Genomic DNA, 7,665 nt, shown 5'->3' with positions numbered 1-7,665 from the left:
AGAGAGAGAGAGAGAGAGAGAGAGAGAGAGAGAGAGAGAGAGAGAGAGAGATAAAGATAGATAGATAGATAGATAGATAGGTAGGTAGGTAGGTAGGTAGGTAGGTAGGTAGGTACAGACAGACAGTTCTTACCATACCTGTAAATATTCTGGAATAAGCCACAACCAGAGACAACAGATGATACATTCTCTTCTCACCTTTCTCGGTAAGACGATACAGTTTAATTTTATCAGACTAAGATCGACCTGTTAGATACATTGGGTCACATATTGTATCCTCATTGATCTGTGTCATCGAAAAGTAGTTTATGGATCCGCATCCATTGAATGGTTAATAGTATTGCTTACCTATTTCCTGTGACGTCTATTTGCCATACGACCAAAGGGAAAATCAATTAATCACCGTGTGTGTTTGAAATTGCTCATTAACATTGTTCAGTTAATTATCATCTTTAGCTTATTCTGCAGATCTGCATGTGAGGAATCTTTCTACAAACGCTGACTTCATCTTCATCAATCAAACTTGTTTAAGAATCCCAGACACTGCCATTAAGTTATTAAACGAGTCGTTTTTATCCTGTTTTCTGCACCATGACACACTTATCTCCCTTTTGATGGGGTTTCCAACAAAAGAGGAGATTAAGTCTCTTCGTGGATTTTATTTACGAAATCCCTGGACCAGAAACTATTTCCTCCTCAAGTACCACGAAACATGGTGTCATGCTGCCATTGTAATCAGATGGAACATCTGAATATAATGCCAACGCGGTTTTCTTATCTTGATTTCCGTTTCGTTGTCGTGGTCAGTTTAATAATTCTTATGTTCTATTCTTCCAGACCATTTTCTAACCTAGTAGGTTTGAAAAAAGCAGGAATCGATTGATTTTCTATCAATAACACATACTTTTCACCCCTGGTTTAACTAAATGTCAATCAGTCACCGAACAAGACTTCCTCCGTAGGATCATATTCACAGAAACTAATGGAAGTTCGCCATTGTTGCCTATAACTCATTGGGATTTAAAAAGAAAATAACCTGTTTATCGTTCCATTTAATGACGGATACAATCTAAGTTTCTGATCTCCAGACAGCAAATATTTTTCTTTTTGAAATAATATTTGTTTCACTGATATCAAGATGGACGACATAAACAAAAGAGAACATTCTGGATGTTTTCTCCTTGAAGACATATTAAAGCAGACATCACTTGTCGCCCTTTTTCTGTCTGTAAACATGATGTAAAGAAGAGGGAATACTGTTGTAGAGTTTATCTCAGTTTACGCAAACAAAACTTTTGCTCAACCAAAGGTTTTAAATATTTTAAAACCTGAAATGAATTTTTTTTAATCTGAAAATAAACAGCAAAAAGTGACCATTTAATCTGAATTACGCTTATTGTCTCTCTCTTTTATCGACATACGGCGTGGGCGTCACTGTGTGGTAAGAAGTTTGCTTCCCAACCACATGGCTCCGGGTTCAGTCCCACGGCATGGTACCTTGGGCAAGTGTCTTCTTCTATAGCCTCAGACCTATCAAGGCTTTGTGAGTGGAGCTGGTAGACGGAAACTGACAAAATTCCGTGCTGCATCTCATGTAAAAATATTCAGAATGAAAAATGACTTAATAATAATGATAATAATAATAATAATATTATTATTAATAATAATAATAATAATAATAATAATAATAATAATAATAATAATAATAATAATAATAATAATAATAATAAGAAGAAGAAGAAGAAGAAGAAGAAGAAGGGACTTTTGGGGGTTTGAATAATTCACCTCTGGAAACATGGGTATTTTGCTCAACATCGTTAAACAATGGTGTACCCTTATCAGACGGGTAGTCATGATGGGTATTTTGGGCTTCGTATATTTATCCCAGTGTCACTTTGATGGCATGCACTGCTCTCTCACTCAATAATAATAATAATAGTAATAATAATAATAATAATAATAATAATAATAATAATAATAATAATAACAATAACAATAATAATAAGCAGTAATGGCCGATGAAGTAGTACCAATAATTGTCGGAACCCTGGGAACAGTGAGCAAAAATCTCGAGAAGTACGTGGAACAAATAGGGGCCGCAATAAGGATGGAGCACTTGCAGAAAACAGCACTGCTTGGAACCGCTCGAATACTCCGGAAGGTGCTCGAAAAATACTGGTAGTGAACAGCTGACACCAGAATACATCTCCAGCGTTAGAAGCTGTGCAAAGACAATAATAATAACAAGCCTTTACTGCAATAATATCGCAGAGAATGGACAAACATCTGGAAGAAGACAACTTGCTTCCAGACGAGCAGAAGGGATGCTGCAGGAGCTCACACGGCTGTAAAGATCAGCCATTGATCAATAAAGCCATAACTGAAGACAGCCGCAGAAAGAAGAAGAGTCTAAGTATGGCCTGGATCAATTACTGAAAGGCTTTTGATAGTATTCCCTACACATGGATCCTAGAAACACTAGCCATGAACAAGGTAGTTCCAACAACCATAAAATGTATAAAACATTCCATGAATAAATGGCAGACTGTGCTACAGCTCCAGACAAAAGAGGGGCTCATAAAAACCAAAGCCCTCCCCATTAGCAGAGGAATATTCCAGGGAGACACGCTCTCTTCACTCCTTTTCTGTTTGGCACTGGACGCCTTTATTTGACATGCTAAACAGAACTGGATTTTGATACAACTGTTGCGGCAAAACAATCAGCCATCTCTTGTATATGGATGATTTAAAACTGTATGCTACAAATGATAAACAGCTGGAAACATTACTACAAACACTACATGGATTTACCAAAGAAATAAACATGAAAGTTGGCTTAGAAAACTGTGCCAAAGCAACCTTGAAAAGAGGAAAACTAGTTAAGAGAAGCAACATCACACTAGATAAAGCCAATGAAAGAAGAGAATTAGACCAAAGTCACACATACAAATACTTAGGAATCAATGAACCAGATACGATCCAACACACAAGTGAAAGAGAAAATAAAAAAAAAGAATACTATAGACGAGTTAGATCAATACTGAAAACAGAGATCAAAGCGAAAAACAAGATAATAAGTATCAACACTTTAGCCGTCCCAGTTATAAGTTACAGTTACAATATTCTTAAGTGGACTCTAAACGAACTAATCAAAATAGACAGGAAAACAATAAAATCAATCACAGGATTTAGGATGCACCACCTAAAATCTGACATGGAAAGGTTATATATACAACGTATCGAAGGTGGTAGAAGCCTTATACAGCCAGAGAACTATTACAAAATAACAACGACAGGACTACAGAAATACCTACAAGGAAAACTAATACAGATAACCACAAAACACGAACGAAACAAAAACTGTTTTCAGTCTTTAAGGAAGCTGACAAATACAAACAAGAAATCAATCTACCTAACAAATACGAAGAAGAAGAAGAAACAACAAAAGCTATAAAACAAATGAAATCCAAACTAAAACTGGAACAGCAAAGAATCATGATAAAAATGATGGCAAGAAAAGCTCCTTCGTGGCAAATATGGGATTAAACTAAACGCAAAAGAATAGACAAAACAAAATCTCAACGACGGCTGAGAAGCAGAGACTGAAGGATTTTAATTACAGCACAAGATCAAATCCTTCCCACCAGAAATTACCAAAAACACGTAATGAAAAGAAACATAACAAGTAACTGCAGAATATGTGGCGATGGACAAGAAACGATAAATCATATTATCTCTGGCTGCCCAGTCCTGGCTAAGAAGGAATATATTCACAGACATGACAGAATAATTGCTCGGCTAGAGGTGGCGCTGCCATATTCCCGTTCGAAATATATAGTTTACAAAGTGACAACTAGTCACTGATTTATAAATTAGAAAATTACTATTTTTAAAATCTCACAACGTGCTGATGAAGAGAAATAACCCAGAAATCGCGATACACAGATATTGTTTTGAACTGAGTGGGGGTGCTAGATTCCCTTGTTCGAAAATATAAGGACACAGATCGTGTCGTATAGCCAGCTGGAGATGATGTCTCCTGGGGCTAAATTACAGGAACATTCGTCCTAAACCAGGACTGCCATGTTAGGTTGGCAAACAAGCTTTATTCCAAAGTACTGTTGCTGAATATCTCACGTTGTGAGATTTTTAAAATAGTAATTTTCAAAAAAAAAAAAAAAAATAGTATCCACCAGACTAGGGATTCTAGGGAATTATTGAAGAATTGGGGGAGATCGGTTACAACAGAAGAAAGTTAATGACTGCGTTTATTGCTTTTTATAGTTGACCATTTGTTGGCTGACGTCATGCCGTAGATGACGTCACTGTCGATAAGCATGTCGGGAGACAAGAAGTGCAGTGGAAGAGAATACGGCAGCTTTGTTGTTCTGTAACAATTGTAAGAATTCTTTCTACTGAAGACAAATATTGAAAGTGTCACTGAAATAGAACCGAGAATAGTTAGGTATTTAGCACTTTGAAGAGTTGGTAATCGGTTCCAGATGCTTCTTAACGATTATCTCATTTCAATTGTGTCTCAGAGTTGCATCTAGATGCAAAGAAGACAGACAAAACTGCTATATTTTTAGAGCTAAATACTCGAGAGAAAAATATATAGGTTAATACACATATTATTATTATTATTGTTATCATTATTATTATTATTATTATTATTATTATTATTATTATTATTATTATTGATGTATAACCGTCACGGGCAAGCGAGTATGACCTGGTAATTTCTATCACATTTCCACTGATTGTCTTTAGGTGCTTCCATGGTCGCGAGCAGACACAGACACCTCTTTTTCCTTCTCATCCTTGACCCAGCTGAATATCGAGGATATAACCAGAGCTAGAATGGCACTCGTTTTCTGAATAAAATGACGCAACCGGAAGTAAAGTGGATTCGTCGAGGACACGACGAGCTGCCTGGTCAAAGAATCGAACCCACGACTCGTGATTGTGAGCCAAACACCTTAATCACTAGACCACGCGTCTTCACTCTTGATATTACTACATATACTAAGCCCAGCGAGCTGGCAAAATCGTTAGCGCGCCGGAGAAAATGCTTCGCGGTATTTCATCCGACTTAACATCAAAAGAAACGCCTCTAAATACTAAGCATTTTTTCTGAGTTCAAATACCACCGAGGTTGACTTTGTCTTTTATCTTTTCGGGGTCGATAAATTAAGTACCAGCTGAGCACTGGGGGTTTATGTTATCGATTCACCCCTTCTCTGAATTTGCTGGCCTTGTGCCAAAATGTGAAACTGATATTACTACATATACGAAATATCATTACTAAATATTTTTCTTTTAAATCAAATATATTCCTTTCTACTCTTGGTACAAGGTCTGAAATTTGTGGGGAGGGGCTAATCGATTACATCGACCCCCAGTGCGCAATTGCTACATATTTTATCGACCCCAAAAGTATGAAAGATAAAGTTAATCTCGGTAGCATTTGATCTCAGAACGTAAAGATGGATGAAATGCCACTAAGCATTTTGTGCGGCGTTCTAACGATTCTGCCATCTCACCACCTTGATCATCGAAATAAATAATACAGTCACACCTGTTTTCTTTTACAACAGAAAATGAACAAAACAGTTTGAAACATCGTATACTGGTGTAATTTCTCACGTTGAATACCGTTTACTTTCAACCTTTTTGACAAAATTTCGTATTTTGTAAGTTATTTCGTGTTAAAGTTGTCGTATTTGGGTAATTTCAACCAATCAACGACGTGTATTCATCTGAAGAAAGCTACTGCTGTTTGCGATAGTAATTGAAGTGCAACAACTTCCGGGTCATCTCTACTAAATGTCACCACTTTATTCTATTTTATTTTTGTTTACTGCCTGTGTTGCATATTACACACTTTGTTTTTTTTTGGGGGGGGGGCCTACAGAAAGCCTTACAAGACACAACCAAGTAACACTATGGTCAAAAAATTCTAAAACTAGATTCTTCAATCCGACCAGTTTCGTCAAGGAAGTTCTATAATACTGATTCACCATTTCGTACCAGCAAATTTATCTATCAAAGACTATTACAGTTTGATGGAACCTTCCTTCAGTTCTTCAAAATATTCATTTACTCTTTTACTTGTTTCAGTCATTAAAATGCGGCCATGCTGGGGCACCGCTTTGAAGAATTTCTAGTCAAACGAATCGACCCTCAGTACTCGTGTTTTTTAAAGCATGGTGCCTATTCTATCGGTCTTTTTTGCCGAACTGCTAAGTTACGGGGACGTTAATATACCAACAAGTGGTGGTGGGGACAAAGACACACAAACAGACAGACAGACGACGGGTTTCTTTCAGTTTCCATCTACCAAATCCAATCACAAGGCTTTGGTCGACCCGAGGCTATAAGACACTTGCCCATGCAGTGGGACTGAAACCAGGACCATGTTGTTGGGAGGCAAGCTCCTTACCACACAGCCAAGCCTGCTCTTATATATCTCCTTTTCTCCAAAGTGGGTCATAAAAATCAAAATGCAATCAAATTTCATGGAAAATTTTTATTTAGAATTGATTTTCGTTTTGTTGTGGATAGAAAAGAAAAAATGCATTTTAATATTGGATAAAAGAATACAGACAAAAAAAGAAAGTAATTTTATGAAACCACTTTAGGCTACAACATAAACGATAAAATGTTTACAACAGAACAATACACTATCAATTTAACGAACTTTTTAAATATTACAGATTAATCTCGTTTGTCTTTTGATGGTGGTGGTGGTAAAGAAACATTGCAGTGCTGGAATCTAATGTGTGACTGTCACACGTAATTCTTCTAAGTTATATAATAATGTTGTACTAACATTTGCAGAAATCAATAAACGAGCAGCAGACAGCAGAGAAAGAGTTAATGTCTTCATGAACTGCGACTCGATTAGAGATCGATAGTATTGAAGCTGGTCATATGACATTTTCTTTTCAAGCTTCTAAAGTCATTTTAGAAGTGGGGGATGGATATATCTATTGTATTAATTTTTCCACACAGCGAAGTCTTTTCAGCATGATAGCTGATCCAACCTAATTTCTTGAACAAGGAGTATCGATAACCACAAAGCTTTTGTCAATGATTAAATTACTCTTGGATTAACCCACAACAATGTATTGTATCCTTTCTCTAAGGATGGCGCCGATAAAAATCTGTTCAGCTCTGTCCAACATCGTACATGAATGAATGTGTGCGTTTCTATGTCTGTTTGGATAGATGTTTATGTACAGGCTTCTCTCTATACAAATAGGCACAGACGCAGCTGTGTGGAAAGAAACTTGCTTCCCAAACGTGGCACCTTCGGCTAGTGTCTTCTACTATAGCCTCGAGCCGACCAAAGCCTTGTGACTGGATTTGGTAGACGGAAACGGAAAGAAACCTATCATATATGTATGCATATGTGTGCGTACGTGTGCATGTGTTTCTTTGTACCCCACCACCGCTTGACGACCAGTTTTGGTGTTTTTACGTCTCCGTAATCAAGCGGTTCGCCAAAAGCGGCCGATAGAAAAGTACTAGGTTTTAAAAAACTAAATACTGGGGTGGGGGTCGATTCATTCGACTAAAAATTCTCCAAGGCGGTGCCCCAGCATGGCCGCAGTCCAATGACTGAATAGAGCAGAAGGTAAAAGATAAAAGCTATTTTTTTAC

At 37.2% G+C, this 7,665-nt stretch overlaps 1 long non-coding RNA gene across 2 annotated transcripts in view; it reads left to right on the top strand.

Moving 5' to 3' along the window:
- Positions 1 to 7,665, top strand: part of LOC106872933 (uncharacterized) — a 27,104-nt gene that overhangs the window by 7,405 nt on the left and 12,034 nt on the right. The window contains exon 2 of one of the 2 annotated variants that reach the window (XR_008263504.1): positions 4,771 to 5,577. The exons of the other annotated variant lie outside the window; for it this stretch is intronic. This is a non-coding gene — a long non-coding RNA (uncharacterized LOC106872933). Of the gene's footprint in view, positions 1 to 4,770; positions 5,578 to 7,665 lie in introns of those variants that run through there. 2 annotated transcript variants of the gene reach the window in all.

This window comes from Octopus bimaculoides, chromosome 2, assembly GCF_001194135.2.
Source record: "Octopus bimaculoides isolate UCB-OBI-ISO-001 chromosome 2, ASM119413v2, whole genome shotgun sequence".
In the NCBI taxonomy this organism is placed as follows: domain Eukaryota; kingdom Metazoa; phylum Mollusca; class Cephalopoda; order Octopoda; family Octopodidae; genus Octopus; species Octopus bimaculoides.
Note: the sequence above shows the minus strand (reverse complement) of the source record. Positions and strands in the feature narration are given on the sequence as shown.